The following is an 18,031-nucleotide window of genomic DNA, read 5'->3' on the forward strand; positions in this document are numbered from 1 at the left end:
CATTTATTAATTAAGTTACTGTGTCTTCCTGTCCCTTTGCCGATGCCGTGATTCGATGTGGTAAAGATCGAAGAAGACACTGAAGCTGACCGTCCAACGAAGGCTTCGACGATGCCACCCGGCCTTGCAAGGGCCTTTCGCCCTTCGCCTTACAGTAGGGAGAGTGGAGGGTGGACATAAACATGTATATTCCCAACTTTTACCATAGTCGCCCAGCTGCCTACATACGTTATGGAGCGTACTCCTTTTAAGTTCTGCCCCTCGTGTAATAGGAAGTTCACGTGGGTCGATGAGCACAGGGTCTGTAACCTCTGCTTAAATAGAGACCACGACGAGGTGCATTGTTGGGCGTGTAAACTACTCTGACCGAAAACCCTCAAGGACAGGCGAACAAAACGTTGGGCCCATCACGTCATGCAGGCCGAGGCCTCCATAGACGTCGAAGAGCCATCCAACACCGGCAGCGACGCCGTCCCTTCGGACGGCAAGGGTGGCGGGGAACCCCAGTGTACCCCAGTGCCAGCCCCCGACCCTAGTAGACAGGCCAGCGGTCCTGTTATGGGGAAAACACCTGGTGGCAAGGGCACCACACTCCCCCACAAACACACACCCCACGGCAATGCGAGTAAGGTCGCACACCGAGAGTCGACGGTGAAGGGCAGATAATCTGATCCTTTGTCCTCTGGGCGCTCCGAGCGACTGCCGCATGACAAGCCTGTCAAAACCAAAGTCACCCGACTCGATACTCCGATGGCGAAAGACGCCGCGCAAGCCATCCCCACGGTCGAAGTTCGGCTTGCATCCGGGGACAAGCCCAGGGAGTCCTCCTTAACCACCTCTTCGACCCCGAGCTCTAAAAAATCATCTTCTAAGAGCAGGGAACATAAGGAGAGAGAGACAGATCCAGTTCCTCTAGAGAAAGGGACTCACTTGACAAGGAGAGGATTAAAGAACCTTCTAGCCAACATAAAATTATGCCCTTTCAGGATACTACAGGACAGTCTGAAGAGATACATCAGCCTGACCCTATAAATCTTGAGGAAGAAGAGGAACATAACCCCTCTACCCAAATGGGTAATACCCAGTTCGGCCAAATGGTCTGCAGACGATTTTGACCGAGTCATGACTCGCATGACTTGCCTAGCAAATTTCTTTGATAAACTTCCTCAAATTCTGCAGAACTTGAACACCACGCCTTCCTCTACACAGGCGTCTAGCTCCAACATAACACCTACAGCCTCTCAGTCCCAGGCATCGGGTGCACCCTATAAAAACAGACCTCTCCCCACCATAGAATTGGCGGTTGAACCACCACAGAAGACGCCTCGTGTCTCCTATGATCTTTATGATCAGGATGTAGGGGATGAGGAATGCTTAGAGGAGAGTGAACCCCCTTATAAGGACATTGAGGGTTACGACGACGGGGAAGAGGACGACCAAGACCAGGAAGACTCTGTAGTTTTTGCAATGGACTCTCCAGTACCGCAAGAGCCTGTCCTACCAGACTCCCCTGTTGATAACCAGCCCCCATTTAATGATTTACTAATAAGGGCGGCAGAGCATTTCGGCATCGAAACACAAGACGTCCAACAGGACAAAGATTTAGCTGAAAATATGTTAGCCGATAAAAAACCAGCAACCCAGTTCATCCCCCTGCTCAAATCCATCCAAAGAAGGATCCAACCTTCCCAAGAACAACCTAACAATACCAGGGCAGTAAACCCTAGGATCTAAAAGCTCTTCAGACCTGCACCTTCTGACCCTCTATATATAGGGGGACATCTTCAACCTGACTCTCTGGTCGTTAGCACCACCCGCAAGAGAGCTGGTACCCCCTTATCCTCCTCAGAGGATCGTCCGGACAAGGAGAGCAAAAAATGATATGCCATAGGCAGGAAGATAGCGTCCTTTGCAGCATACCAGGCACGTATAGCAAACAACTCCACCTTGCTATCCAGCTATGACTGCACAAAGTGGGATGAGGTAAAGGCACTAGCAGAGTCAGTGCCAGATCCACTGAAGGCAAAACTCTCCCTTTTGGCTGCCGAAGGCGTCCTCTTAAAGAATAACTTTGACGCAGCTGACAACGCGGGACGCGTTATTGCTGAAGCCACCATTTTAAAACGGCATGCCTGGTTTAGACAATCAGGGTTTAAACTTGAGACTCAAGCTACCCTACTAAATATGCCAGTGGAGCAAAACATATTATTTGGGAAGGCAGTTGAAGACACCCTCAAGTCTGCCAAGGATGAATATGAGACCCTCAAATCACTTGGTCAACTGACTAATAGAGAACCACAATGAGGTGGTAGTAATTTTCGCCGCTTTCGGGGGCAAGGCACGTAAAGAGGAGCAGGATACAACCAAAGCCAATGTTCCTCTTGGAATACAAATCAGCAAGCCACCCAGGGTTACCCCAGGGGTCAACGCAGGGCCCGTGGAAGAGGGAGAGGTTCCCCCACCAGAGGTGGAGGGACAGCCTCTAAGCAATGACGCACCGCTACGGGTCCCCTCCCATGCCTCCCCAGTCGGGGGACGAATATCGTTTTACACCCACGCATGGGAGGCTATAACATCGGACAAATGGGTGTTATCAACAGTGAATGGGGGTTATTGTATAGAGCTTCAAGGAAGACCGTCAACCCTCCCCCCACGCAAAAATAAACTATCGCAGGAAGAACAACTGATCCTGCTAGAAGAGGTCAAAGCTCTACTCCTCAAGGACGCCATTGAGCTCGTGCCACACAAAGAGGTAAACAAGGGTATTTATTCAACGTACTTCCTTGTTCCAAAGAAAGATCTGACCATGCGCCTGGTACTAGACCTGCGCCCTGCAAACAAATTTGTAAAACCACAAAAATTCTGCATGACAACGCTATAAGAGGTAATCCTTCTATTAAAAAGGGGGATTACATGGCAACATTAGACATGAAAGATTCCTATTTTCATATCTCAATGTTCCCAGCGCACAGAAGATTCTTGCGATTCAAAGTAGCAGACCCAACACTGTCAGTTCAAGGTACTGCCCTTCGGTATAGTCTCGGCTCCAAGGGTGTTTAACAAAGTACTGGCGGTGGTGGCAGCGCACCTATTCAGGGAGTCAATCCCAGTGTATCCTTACCTGGACGACTGGCTGATCATGGGAGAAAACTACCAGCTTTTCAAGACAAACATGCAAAGGACAATAGACCTTCTCTTCCAATTGGGCTTCTCAATAAATGAGAAAAAGTCAAGTCTAATACCAAACACATCAAAGCAGTTCCTGGGAGCTTAATTAGATACAAATACAGGCTTAACATACCCATCCATGGAAAGAGTGCAAAATATGCTTCGGCAAATACCCCAGTATCAAGCCGGTCTCCGGATAAGCATACGCAAAGCAATGCGCCTGCTGGGTATGATGGCATCATGCATTTACCTGGTCCCCCACGCGCGCCTGCGCATGCGAACAATGCAGGAATGGTTGGCGAAACAACGGTCTCAGGCAAGTGGTCAGTGGGACGATCTAGTGGTTGTTTCGTCAACACTGGTTCAAAACTTACTCTGGTAGTCAAGGGAACATCTACTCAAGGGCAAGCCCTTCCACAAACAGGAAGCACAAGCGGTCGTCACAACGGAAACGTCTCTTTCCGGGTGGGGGGCCCACTCTCTTCCCCACACAGCACACGGCCTGTGGTCACAAGTGACTGCACAGAAACACATAAATGTTCTGGAGTTATTGGCAGTCCTCAAAGCTCTACCAGCCTTCGAGGAACATCTAACGAACATGTAGGTACAAGTCCTAACAGACAGCACAACCGCGATGTTCTATGTCAACAAACAAGGAGGTACACACTCTCCAAACTGGCACAGAAATTATGGAAATGGGCACTCAGACGAGGGATGACCCTGTCCTCCCAACATGTTCCAGGAATACTAAACACACTAGCGGACTCTCTAAGCAGAGACCGTCTACCAGAAGAGCACGAGTGGAAACTACACACAGACGTCGTAGACTACATCTTCTCTCTTTGGGGTTACCCCTCTCTAGACTTGTTTGCTACAAAAGAAAACAGGTAATACCAAACTTTGCGTCCAGGTTTCCCCAGCCACTCTCCAAGGGGAACGCCTTGTGGATGAACTGGTCAAGGATATTTGCTTACGCTTTTCCCCCCACTCCATTAATCAGCAGGATAGTGAAGAAAATACACAGGGAACAGATGATGCTCGTCCTGGTTGCTCGTATGTGGGCGAGACAACTGTGGTATCCACATCTGCGCAAGTTGGCGATGTGCGATCCCATAAAACTCCTGTACCAAGTCGACCTGTTGACTCAACACGGGGGGACAACGATACACCCACAACCTCACTCTTTGAACTTGGCAGCAAGGTTCCTGAAGTCATAGAGTTCGGACACCTTAATCTTCCACACCGGTGTATGGACATCCTAAAAGAAGCGAGGAAACCAAACACCAGACATTGCTATTTCCACAAGTGGAAGAGATTCGTCATTTGGTGCCAATCTAAACAGATCAACCCCATAGAGTGTATGCCATCACACATTCTTACTTGCATGCTCCACCTGTTGGATTCAGGGTTGGTCTTTAATTCTCTAAAAGTCTACCTAGCAGCTTTATCAGCATACACCACATCTCAAAGAAAAGTCTCATGGTGGAAAGTGCCAGTCATCAAGGCTTTCATGGAAGGAGTCAAAAGAATACATCCTCCAGTCTCTAACCCCCCGCCTGGTTAAGATCTAAAAGTAGTACTCGCAAAACTCATGGGACCCCCCTTCGAGCCCTTGCAACAGGCTACCCTTAGAGACATTACCTATAAAACTGCCTTCTTAGTGGCTATCGCTTCCAGAAGAAGAGTCAGCGAGATCCAAGCTTTGTCAGTGCAGGACCCCTTCTTTGTCATCCATAAAGACAAATTGGTTTTACGGACTCACCCTAGGTTTTCACCTAAATGTATTTCCAAGTTTCATGTAAACCAGTCTATTGAGCTCCCGGCCTTCTTTCAAAGGCCAACTAGCTCAGCTAAGGTCAAACTCCACACACTAGATGTGAGGAGAGCGGTTCTCTACTAGGTAGATAAAACCAAACCGCTTAGGAAAACGCAACAACTGTTTGTCTCCATGACTACAGGCAGACAAGGAGAGCGCATTTCAAAGAGAGCACTCTCCAAATGGATAGTCAAATGTATACAATTATGCTATTCATTATCAAACAAGACACTTCCTTCTACACCTAGAGCCCAATCCACAGGGGGCACTGGGGCTACGTTAGCCTTTCTTGCAAACGTACCATTAGACAACATTTGCAAAGCAGCCACATGGAGTTCAGTTCACACCTTCACTCAGCACTACTGCATTGACACACATTCCAAAACAGATACACGGGTGGGACAAGCGGTTCTAAAACGTCTATTTGCCATTACTCCTTCTCACTACCACCACCTTCTCATAACACTGATCGCTAATCTATGCATAGCATGTGATCTAAGCAGATTACACAAGCATCAGAAGGAATGCATTACTCACCGTAATCGTATTTCTGGTGCTTGTATCTGCTTAGATTCACATGCGTCCACCCTTCCTCCCCTGAGAGAAGGTGCATAGATGTTTACTTGAGCTTTCCATGTATGTATGTATCTGTTTAGGAACTCTGTACTCGCACTACTCCTCATGCTACCTCATGTCAGAAAAAATAAAATCTGAGGAACCCACACGCGTGAGGTATCATGGGTACAGGGGACGTCACAATAGGGATAGTATTACTGGCACGCCCTATTTCGACACCCATTTTCGAGTTTCGAAAAACAACTGTAATACTCGGCAGCTTCCACTAGATGTCGCCCTGTGCATAGCATGTGAATCTAAGCAGATACAGCACCAGAAATAAGATTACGGTGAGTAATGTATTCCATATTTCTAAGGCTTGTGGAATCTGCTTAGATCACATGCTGTGCATAGGCCGACATCTAGTGGAAGCTGCAGAGTATTACAGTTTGTTTTTCGAAACTCGAAAATGGGCGTCGACACAGGGCGTGCCAGTAATACTATCCCTATTGTGACGTCCACTGTACCCATGATCCCTCACGTGTGTAGGACCCTCAGATTGTTTTTTTCCTCCATACTTGTCGGAAGCATTGCTCGGAGTTCCCTGGCTTTCCGCCATTTTCCAAAAAATCAATATTAATTTCCCCGTTCTTTCACTCCCACGTCGAGACATCGAAGATCGACGCCGGTCTGAAGAACAAACAACTGCCGAGAGCTGCACAACGGACTTTGGGCCTCGGAAGGTCTCTGGCCTCGGCCCCGGCCTTGGAAGGCCTCTGGCCTCGGCCCTGCAAGTAGGGAGAGTGGGGGGTGGAAACATACTCTACACTCTTACTATTTCCTACACACACTAGCCCGCTGCCATAAAGTGCATATGGAGAGTACTCCATTTAAATTTTGCCCCAAGTGCAACTGCAAGTACTCTTGGGTTGACAAACACGCCACCTGTAACCTCTGCTTGCCGAGGGATCACCCCGAAGCTAACTGCCGAGCATGTAGCCTGTTTAAGGCCAAAACACTAAAGGACCGCTCCACTAAACGTTGGGCCCACCACGCCAGGCAGCTCGAGGCCATGGAAGCGGTGGGTGCCTTCAGTGATGGCAGTGCCGCCGTACTTTCAGACGGCGAGGGCACAGAGGTGTCGAAAGATGCCCAAGCGCAAGTCCCCAACCTCGGAGGATTGTCTGGCAGGGCAGTTATGTGGAACACCCCCGGCGACACGAGCGCTACCCACACTACTACTACACATAAACACTCTAAGTCCAACCAAGACTCGACACACGTGTCGAGTTCTCGGAAGAAAGAGGCACAGAGAGAGCGGTCCACCGAATCGGTGTCCTCTGGGCGTTCCAGGTCGAGATCGCCGCATGACACAAGGCAACCGTCCACAGTTGCCAAGAGTGCCTCGCTTCCCAAAGTCACGGAGGTACGTTCGTCAGAAGACGAATCCGACCTCCACCCCCAGGCCGCACACAAGAAGTCGGCTCCGGCAGCCCGTTCGGCGTCTGCCTCCGAGTCACGACGTGCACACTCGAAAGAGAGAGAGAGTACCCCCGAATTTCGGCGGCAGGTGTCGAAAAGCTCAGAGAAGGTGAAAACATCAGGAAAACACTCTTCTACTCAAGGGGAAAGGGATAAACAGAAAAGATCTTCACACTCTAATTCTGCACCACAGACACAGAAGGACAGACAAAAGTTTTCAGATAAGGGAAAATCCAAGACCCCTGTCCCTGCTCATAAGTCCAAACCTATTCCTCCCACTCCTCAGGATATGGGAACAGAAGGGGAACCTTCACAGGAGGTTGTCATCCCCAGCTCCAGAGAATGGAGCAGTGAAGATATAGAGAGATTAATGAGGAGAATGTCTTCCCTGGCTGATTTCTACTCTAAAAACCCAGTACATTTCCTTAGCTTTACCCCAGACAACGCTACTCCTTCAGGATCCAGGGACCCTCAGCCCCCTAGTAAGAAACCTCGATTTTAGACTCAAACTCGGGGCCTGATTTCAGACCCTTGCTACATCCAACTTTACCAACAGTATGGTGAGGATCCACAACAGTATGGTGAAGATCCAGACTTACAAATGTTGGACGACCAAGTGGGGGTAGATTATTATGGAGATGACGAGGGCCAGGATGGGGAGGAGGAAGACGTTGCAGAGGTCTACAATATAGACTCTCCTGTTAACAAAGAACCTCAGGTTATCGACTCTCCAGTGAATAACCAGCCCCTTCTAAATGAGGTCTTTGCTAGAGCGGCAGAGCACTTTCGCATAGACACTCGGGGGGCGCAAGAGGAGAGGGACTTCACAAAAGAGCTAGTGGGAGACAAGAGACCCATCGCTCAAGCCGTTCCTATTCTCAAATCTATCCAGCGTAGAATTGATCCTTCCCTTCTCACTCCTAATCTCACCAGGGCTGTAAACCCAGAATTTAGAAGATGTTCAGGGCCGCACAGCCAGACCCTCTTTACATAAGGGGTCAACTGAAGCCCGACTCCTTGGTAATTACAAACACCAGAAATAGAGCGGGGACACCTCTATCATCATCTGAGGCTCCCCCAGACAAGGAGAGCAAAAGAATGTATGGGTTAGGAAGGAAGGTAGCCTCCACTTCCGCTTACCAGGAAAGAATCACCAACACCACCACTCTGCTGGCAAGCTATAATTGCCACCCGTGGGAGCAGGTAGCTGCTCTCATTGACTCCGCACCGGAACCACTAAAGGGCCAGTTGGCCCAGATCGTGTCGGAGGGTAGAGCTGTGTCCGGTTGCATCCTGAAGACCACCTTTGACACTGCAGATAATGCAGGCTGGGACACAGCAGAGAGCACTATCATTAAAAGGCACACTTGGCTAAGACAGTCGGGGTTTAAACCCAAGACCCAGGCAACCCTTATTGACATGCCGGTGGAACCGAATGTCTTGTTTGGCAAAGCGGTAGAGGACGGATTGAAAACTGCCAAAGACGAGTATGATACTCTAAAGTCCCTGGGACAATTGACGAATAAGCCCCCAAATCAAAGAGGGAATAGTAATTTTCGTTGCTCACGTGGCCAAAATTCGCAGAGGGACTCCAATTATGCACAGGGTCAGGGTACATCATGGGGTGGTAACCAGCAGACTACCCAAAGTTACGGCAGAGGTAACAGGAGGAGCCGTGGTAGAGGTAGAGGCAGCCCCGGCAGAGGCGGTACGCCTCCCGCAAAGCAGTGACGTTCCGCTCAGGGTCCCTTCCCACTCATCCCCAGTCGGGGGCCGCATTTCCAACTTCACCCAAGCATGGGAAGGGATCACATCAGACAGATGGGTGCTGTCCACAGTGTCCGCAGGATACTGCATCGAACTGCTAGAGTGCCCCCGAAACCACCCTCCACGAAAGAAAATACATTCCCTCGACCACCAAAAGATCCTCCTCGAGGAAATCGTCAATCTTCTCGCAAAGTACGCAATAGAACTCGTCCCGGGCAATCTATTCAACTTACTTCCTTGTGCCAAAAAAAGATTTGACAATGCGCCCAGTATTAGACTTACGCCCTGCAAAGTATTTCAAGCCCCAAAATTTTGCATGACTACTCTCCAAGAGGTAATCCCACTCCTAAAAAGAGGGGATTACATGGCAAAATTGGACATGAAAGATGCCTATTTTCATATTTCCATGTTCCCAGCGCACAGAAGATTCTTGCGCTTCAAGGTGGACAGTCAGCACCACCAGTTCAAGGTGCTGCCCTTCGGTATAACCTCGGCTCCAAGGGTATTCACCAAAGTACTGGCGGTGGCAGCGGTACACCTGCGCAGGGAGGCAATCCCTGTGTACCCTTACCTGGACGACTGGCTGATCACGGGGGAGACCCCAGTAATTTGCAGATCCAACATCCAAAGAACGATCGACCTCCTCTTCGAATTGGGTTTCTCTATCATCGAGAAAAAAATCAAGCTTGGTGCCGAGCACCTCCAAACAGTTCCTACGAGCTGTCCTAAACACTCAAGAGGGACTGGCCTTTCCATCAGAGGAAAGAATTCGGAATCTACTTCTGCAAATTCCTCAATATCAGTCCGGTCGCCAGATAAGGGTGCGCAAAGCGATGCGTTTGCTAGGCATGATGGCGTCATGTATTTACCTGGTCCCCCACGCGCGCCTGCGCATGTGACCCATGCAAGAATGGTTGGCGAAACAGTGGTCTCAGGCAAGTGGTCAGTGGGACGATCTAATGGTCATTTCACCAACACTTGTACAAAGTCTTCACTGGTGGACAAAAGAGAACCTGTCAAAGGGGAAACCCTCATACGATCCGGAGATACAAGCTGTAGTCACTACAGACGCGTCCCTGTCGGGGTGGGGAGCACACCTCCTTCACCACACAGCTCAGGGTCTCTGGTCTCACACAGTGGCCAAGAATCATATCAATCTGCTAGAGCTTCTGGCAGTCTTCAGAGCGCTTCAAGCGTTCAAACCCCACCTGTTAAACCTGTCAGTACAGATCTTAACAGACAGTACAACAGCAATGTTTTACATAAACAAACAGGGAGGGACTTGTTCGCCAAATCTGTACATGGGGACTCGGACGGAACATTTACCTCCCATCTCAACATGTTCCAGGGGATCTCAATTCACTAGCAGACGCTGTGAGCAGAAGAACACGAAGGTTGTCTGCACAGAGAAATCGTAGAAGATCTCTTCTCACAGTGGGGTTTCCCCACTATAGACCTATTCGCCACAAGCGAAAACAGACAATGCCCAGGATTTGCATCCAGGTTCCCCCAGCCAGACTCCAGGGGGAACTCCCTGTGGATGAAATGGTCAGGAATGTTTGCCTACGCTTTTCCACCAACTCCTCTCATGAGGAAAGTGGTCAACAAGATGCACAGGGAATCTATGACACTCATCCTAGTTGCTCCCATGTGGGCGAGACAACCGTTGGTTCCCACACTTGAGCAGACTAGCAGCGTGCAAACCCATCAGACTCCCGTGCTGGCACAACCTGCTATCCCAGCACCAAGGTCAAACAGTGCATCCTCAACTTAGCTCAATGAACTTGGCAGCATGGCCCCTAAAGTCATAGAGTTTGGACATCTCAACTACCACAGAGGTGCTTGGACATCCTAAAGGAATCTAGGAAACCAAACACGAGGCACTGTTATTTTGATAAATGGAAGAGATTTGTTATCTGGTGCCAGAATAAGCAAATCAACCCGGTTGATTGCATTCCTTCCAATATTGTCACCTACATGCTCCACCTGCTGGATGCAGGCTTGGTATTTAATTCACTCAAGGTACACCTGGCGGCGCTATCAGCCTACACCACCTCCCATAACAAGGTTTCGTGGTGGAAAGTACCAGTGGTTAAAGCCTTCATGGAAGGGGTAAAGAGACTCCACCCTCCAATTTGAAACCCACCACCTGGATGGGACCTTAATGTGGTGCTTGCTAAACTCATGGGCCCACCCTTCGAACCCATGCATAAAGCCAGTCTCAAACACCTGACCTTTAAAACTGCCTTCTTAGTAGCCATTACATCCATAAGAAGGGTCAGCGAAATTCAGGCTCTGTCAGTGCAGGATCCTTTCTTTACTGTTCATAAGGATAAACTGGTTCTAAGAACACACCCTAGGTTCTCACCTAAGTTCATTCCTAAATTCCATGTTAACCAGTCCATTGAGCTTCCGGCCTTCTTTCAAGAACCCAAAAGCTCTGCTGAGGTGAAACTACACACTGTAGATGTGCGAAGAGCGGTCCTCTACTATGTAGACAAGACCAGGCCGCTAAGGAAAACAGACCAACTGTTTGTCTCCGTAGCTACAAGCAGAGAGTGAGATCGCGTCTCTAAAGGTGCCATCTCCAAGTGGATAGTCAATTGTATCCAGCTATGTTACTCCCTTTCTGAAAAGAGACTGCCTTTTACGCCAAGAGCCCACTCTACAAGAGGCATTGGGGCCACTCTGGCTTTCATTGCAAATGTACCCCTTGACACCATTTCCAAAGCAGCTACATGGAGCTCTATTCACACTTTTACTCAGCACTACTCCATTGACACTCATTCCAAGACAGATACTCAAGTGGGACAAGCGGTTCTAAGACATTTATTTGCTCATGACCCTTCTCAGATCCCACCTCCTTCTTCTAACACTACTCACTAATCTATGCACAGCATGTGATCTAAGCAGATTCCACAAGCCTCAGAAGGGATACATTACTCACCCTAATCGTATTTCTGATGCTTGTATCTGCTTAGATTCACATGCGCCCGCCCTTCCTCCCCTCTGAGAGAAGGCGCAAGGATGCTTGTAGTCTTATCTATCTATCTGCTTGGATAATCTGTACTCGCGCTGCTCCTCATGCTACCTCATGTCAGAAAAAATACAATCTGAGGGCCATACACGCGTGAGGGATCATGGGTACAGTGGACGCCACACTAGGGATAGTATTACTGGCACGCCCTGTGTCGACGCCCATTTTTGAGTTTCAAAAAACAAACTGTAATACTCTGCAGCTTCCACTAGATGTCGGCCTATGCACAGCATTTGAATCTAAGCAGATACAAGCATCAGAAATACGATTACGGTGAGTAATGTATCCCATATATGTGAATATGTTTTACTTTTTAAGCATCTAGTCACTCATGTAAGATTGATCCGTAAGAACCTCATTTAGACTTTAGCAATGTTGGAAAAAGTTGTGCTAACAGGGTGACTTCCACTTCACAGCCAAATTAAAACATTTCGAAATGAAACTCTGTTAAAACGACCTGTTTTTGTTCCGAAGAAATGTCCTCCGCACAATTCTTTGAAAGCATGCAGGTATATATAGTCCCCATGGTGGTCAATGGGACTACAAAATGGAGAGTAACTGAAGAGTGCACATGATTCTAGGTCATGCAGAAACTTCAATTGTTGCATGCAGTGTAGTGGTACTTGAGCTTGGTGTTATTTCCTAAGGAAATATCGCTAATCTTTAAATGTGGCCATATGGGTCCTTTTGTCTGTATGTCTGTTTTTTTTTGGATCTGACGAAACTTGTAGGCAGCTTCTTTATATGTTCTAATAAATGAGAAAAACTCCTAAAGCTCTAGAAATTGTAGAGGGAAAAGGGGAATTCCACTAGAAGGCCCAGAAACTGTAGACTAGGATAAGAGCCATCACATATGGCTATTGCTTAGCACAGTGTGTGACGATTGGCTAGGTATCATCACTTCTCCCCAAGGGGGAGGGCCTTTTCCCATGATGCTAGGATGGTGCGGCTGCTACCCAATAGTCCCCCTAGGGGGTGGTATAATGTGGTAGGATCTCACAGTGAGGGACACCCCCTCTGGGGATAAGAGTGATCACCTTGGGTACAGCACGTTACATAACATCACTCCCTCGCATGCCTTAGCCCGCCCCTCCCCCCTCAATTGCCAACTACTATATTGATAGTAACTCAATGTATTTCTGAGGTGCCAGGGTACAACTAAGATTCAAAGTACTCGGATGAAGAAGATCATAGAAAGCATAAGGATAACTGACTTTTCTGGTACTGAGATGAGGTGGTTCACAGGAGGCAGGAGGAATACCAATGAGTCATTGACAACAGGTCTTGACGTTACGCTGGGGCGGAGCAATCTCCATAAGAAGGAAAGTGAAGAAGTACTCAAAGTCTTCGCCTTCCTCCCTGGTCAGAGAACCCAGGAGTTTCAAAGTACATGGTGGACCAGAGGGAAGCGTACTATAGAGGGCGCCGGCAGGAAGCTGAGTGAGTCTGTGAGGGGTCCTGCGGTGGCAGGATCCCAAGGTCAACTGCAAATAGGCGAGGCAGTGGCATGACCTCCAAGAGGAGGTGGACGGTGCATTCCTGAACGGGGCAGAGACTGCAAGAAGCCTCAACACGTGGAGCCGCTGCAGAAGCACAGAAGCAGCCAGCGGTTGCGGGTAGGAGATTGACCCCAGTGCCTGGAGAGATCGGTGCTGTGCAAGCAAGTCCCAGAAGGTAACGGGATGAGCGGGCGGACTGGTTGGAACGTGGTGGGAGTTAAGAGGTCTCAGCTTCAGGCCAGGGCAAGTGATCCAAGGGGCTGGGAAATGAACAAAAGTAAAGAGTGCATCCGGAGGAATCTTACACATACCAGTGGCAGGGATAGGACCACTGACCACGAGAGAAGGGTCTGGGACCCGAATAAAAGTGAAGCGTGGATCTGAGGAAATGTTCCTCATACCAGTGGCAGGATAAGACCACTGACCACCAGAGAAGGGTCTGGGATCCCAACTGTTAGGGAAAATTCTCAGAAGTGTGCTAATTCCCTCTACCTTAGAGACCCCCAGCAACTTTGCTGGATTTTAAGATCTTGATTTTTTAACCTGGAGAGAGCGAGACTCTTTTTCCCACTCTCTCATGTATTTTAATGTCGTTTTGTACACTGTGTTTCTTTGGGTTGTGGAGTCTGACAAACTCCATAGGCATCATTTTTTACATTGTGTCACACAGCACCTTCAGTGCAGTGACACAGGGACATCTTTCAGATTTCCCAAAGGTTTAAATACCTTCTCTGGAAAAAAACTACTGTTTCCTAGAGCATTAAAGTGAAATTGACTTTACTTACATTTGTAACTTTCTAGACCCAGCACACACTATCTTACAATAGGTTGCTGGAGGGGTTACTTAGTATCTCCTTTGTCTAGCTTCTCATGTAAAATGTTTGTTACCCTTTCCTCACTGAATGGCTGCTGGCAGTGGTTTACTTTTAATACCATTATGGGATTTTACCACAGGCTGTGTTCGCAGCCACGGTAAAGCACCCACAGGTGACATTTTTGTCAAAATGGCCCCATGCTTTTTTTTCGCCATTTTTTTGTGGAAAGGTCCTTCTTGAGATTTACTCTGTGTGCCAAATCAGGTTTGGTCCCTTTGTTCATTTTTCCTTTGCCGGGATTCATGAGTGAAGCCCACCTCTGGCTCCAGGGTGTCTGGCGGGGGCAGGAAGCAATGGAGGTGCCCGAAACTCCCTGTGCTTAGTCTCCTAGGAGACAGGAATGCACTCTTAGGTGATTGGCCGGCTGACTGTCCGGCAAGGACAGCCACCCTTCTGGGTGACTGACAGTCAGGCTGGAATGAATGGGAGCAAGTTGTATAAAACGCAAGGCTTTTTGGTTTGGAAGGCAGAGTCGACCACTAGATGAAGGAATCCGAAGAAGAACTTGAAGAGGACGCCTGCTGGAAATCCTGGACCGTTGGTTTGCCCGGGGAAGCCCTGCTGCTGTGCTGAAACTCCAAATTCGTATCGACCGAGAAGCCCCTGCAAGGACGACTTCTCCCTTTGAGTTGGTGGTACCAATCAACTCCAAAGTAAGACACCTGGACATCCTCTCAAAGCTGGTCAAGTATCCACTGCAGTTGCTGCTGTAACCGGATAGCCAGGGAGAGAAACACCAGTTTGTGTGCATTGCTTTTAAGCTGGCCAAGAGCTCCAGGAAGATCCTCCGGACTCCCAGGAAGCAGGACTGACGAGCCTGAGCCCCCTCAACAGAGTGCGGGACCCCAGAAGCAAGGAAAGCCCATCTCGACAACCAGGAACCGCATTGTTGCTATTTGCGGTAGACGCAAGGAGCTGAAACATCGAATAGCCACTTGTTTGAAGTTTGCCGGTTGCGAGCTGTGACCATCCCATTGCAGTGCAGGAGTCCCCAGAAGTCCTCCCTCTTTTCCCCATGACTGAGGCCCAGGAACAGCGAGATCTGCAAAGCTGCACAGGAACCGAAGTCATCTGCTGCACTTTTTCTTCAACCTAAAGGTACTGTAAAGTCTGAGAGAAGTTACCTCTTGTTGTGTAGCCACTTGTCCTCGTTGGAGACTTGCTTGGTTGCATGTGTAGAGTTGCTTGCAGCTTCTTTACTTAACAGCTTAATCAGCATGTGGCTCTACTTTTATTTTCTTCTATTCTACAAAGACTTTTTAAACATTGGAAAAGTCTTTCTACATATCTGCAAGAAGACCTTCAGTCCACCTTTACTTTTGATAACAACATTGGCTAGCCTGGCTCCCTGACTTGCCACTTCACTCTTCTGCTTATGTGTTTTGCCTTCCTTCCAGGAAAGGGTTAACTCATTTTGCATTGGGGGTTGCTTTGAAAGTACTTACCTACTTAGGAATAACTGTGTGAATACTTGTTTTATTCTGAACTCTCTTCTCTTTAACACTACTCCCAAGAATATTATAAATGCAACAGTGATATATTAATGCCAACAGCACCCTAGCTCTTGAAGTCACCTGAGGGTATGGGTAGTGTGTATTTTTGGAGTGTATTTGTGTGTTGCTTAATATTGCTCCCTTCTGAAGAAGGCTTATTATAACTGACTGGTAAATAAATTAATAATTGGTTACGCAAGAAACCTTGTGTGTAAGAGTGTATTTGAATACTTATCACTGTGAATCTCTGTGTAATTCACCTACAGCTCACATTGACCCCTCTTGAGATAAGCCTGGCTGCTCCACACGTTACCAACCTGTGTAGTGCAGACTTATACCAAAGGTTGGGTTTCTATTGCCAGGAGATCAGGGTTGTTGTAGTGCACCCAAAGGGTACTGCATACAGTCTTGCCTAACACCAACGAAAGAGAAGAGTGCATCCTAGGACATCCTCCTTGTATCAGTGGCAGAGGTAAGCCCACTGACCACCAGAGAAAGGTCTGGGACCCTGGATAAGTAGAACTTTGTTGATTCTGTGAAAAAGAGCTAAGGCAAATCCCAAGTGAGAATAGACCTTTCAAACACCAGGAGAAGGGAATCATTCCCGTGGTGGGAAAATTAAAGCCAGTCAAGTACACTGAAGGGGCGTAGGGAAGGGAGTCATTCCCTCAGTCATTGGACAGTGCTGGTCGATACCAGGAGAAGGGAGATATTTTCCTGGTATAGAAAGTGACTGTACAAAGTCCTGAAGTTTCCAGCCAGGGATATGTAGTCATTCCCTCTGGCATTTGTGTTCAAGAGGACATTTTTGGGAACATAGTGCATACACCAGGAGAAGGAAGTCATTCTCCCAGAGAGAGAACTTTCTGTGAGATTGCTGCAGGCCAGGGAAAGGGAGTCATTCCCTCTGGCATTGTTTTTGCAAGAGAACATTGAGGGAACGCTACCCAGACACCAGAAGAAGGGAGCCATTCTCTAAGAGAGAGACTTTTCCGTTGGACAACATTAGTTTTAGTTAGTGTGTAAGGGTTAGAAGTAGGTTCTGACACAGGCGGTGGATTTTCATTTGGACAGACATTCTGACAGTTCCTTGAGATTTAGTTCGAGGCAGGGAAACCCCTCATACAGACTGGGATAATGAGGGTTTATTTTACGTTAATAAAAGTCTTCAACCACACATGTGCTGCCTTTGTGTCAACTTCCTTCTTTGACACCTTTACAAGAGCAATTTATTTTGAGTGCAGATCAAGTAATTATGTGAGCAAGACAATTGAGCTAGACTGTAAGAAGAAAGTTGTAATCTAATGAATACATTCCTCCTGCAGATTATTAATTTTTTAAATATTATTGAGGCTGCGACTGGACATTTTTGTCACCGGCTCCAGGTGATGTCATGTGACTGTGCTGACCACGAGGGGGCGTGGCTAAGCAGCCATGGAGTAGGACGTGCCCGAGTGCAGCTGCTCCTGTTGATCCGTCGTCGATCCGAGAAAATGCGTGCAAAGTAACTCAGATGTTCCAAAAATGCTGGCGCATGTGTCGGAACATGAGTCCTATAACTGCTAAAAGAAACAAGCCCATTGAATGCAGCGTGCAGCAGATATGGAGCTCTGATCTTGCGGCCCTGGAAATGCTAATGGACCCAAAATGGCAGACAACAAAGCCCTGGCCATTATAACGATCGAACTGGATCGTGGACACTGAGTGGCCCCTCGCTGGGTGCCCACTGGTGGTGGTGCGCTCCTCGGGGCGGCGCTTCATCATCGGGCGAATTGCCAGGCAGCGGAGCGGGACTGAAAGCCCGGGAACAAAGGACTAGGAAGCGAGTTGGTTGCCTCCCGTGCACTTCCACGAAATACTGGCTGCACGGCGTGAATGTAGCCATGTGCCCTCGAGCAAGAGGCCGCGGCATAAACGGGGGCGGAAGCAGCTGCGGCGAAGGACCGGAGCGCGAAGACTGTGTGAGGCCCGCTGGGGCTAATAATAGCTGTGTTCGCCTAGTATGGCTCACGGCGCTTCCTGAAGCAGCAGCGCCCTGCACGAGAAAAGAGGACAGGGTGGCGAGCCGAGCTCTGGAGAGCGAGACGGCAACAATCAGGGCACGCGTTTGACTCAGACGGGATTCTGGAGCCCCAGGCGGTGCGGGCGAGGCCAGCGGGAGCTTCGTGCAGCGCCTCAAGCTGCCGCACAAGGTTTGTGAAGGACCCGCGGTACATAAAGGGACGACGCGGGTCCTGCCACACTTTAACAGCCAATAATTACAAAGGCGCTGGAGCGACATGTAGTTGATACGTTGTGGCACAGAGTTGATAATGTAGAGACTTTGTCTGCATGCAAGA

General features: G+C 48.6%; 1 protein-coding gene across 8 annotated transcripts in view; it reads left to right on the top strand.

Moving 5' to 3' along the window:
* CHD9 (chromodomain helicase DNA binding protein 9) overlaps positions 1-18,031 on the top strand; it is a 3,201,601-nt gene that overhangs the window by 2,936,190 nt on the left and 247,380 nt on the right. The window lies entirely within an intron of this gene.

The sequence above is a fragment of the Ambystoma mexicanum genome, chromosome 1q (genome assembly GCF_040938575.1).
Source record: "Ambystoma mexicanum isolate Mex_15411 chromosome 1q, UKY_AmexF1_1, whole genome shotgun sequence".
Lineage (NCBI taxonomy): Eukaryota > Metazoa > Chordata > Amphibia > Caudata > Ambystomatidae > Ambystoma > Ambystoma mexicanum.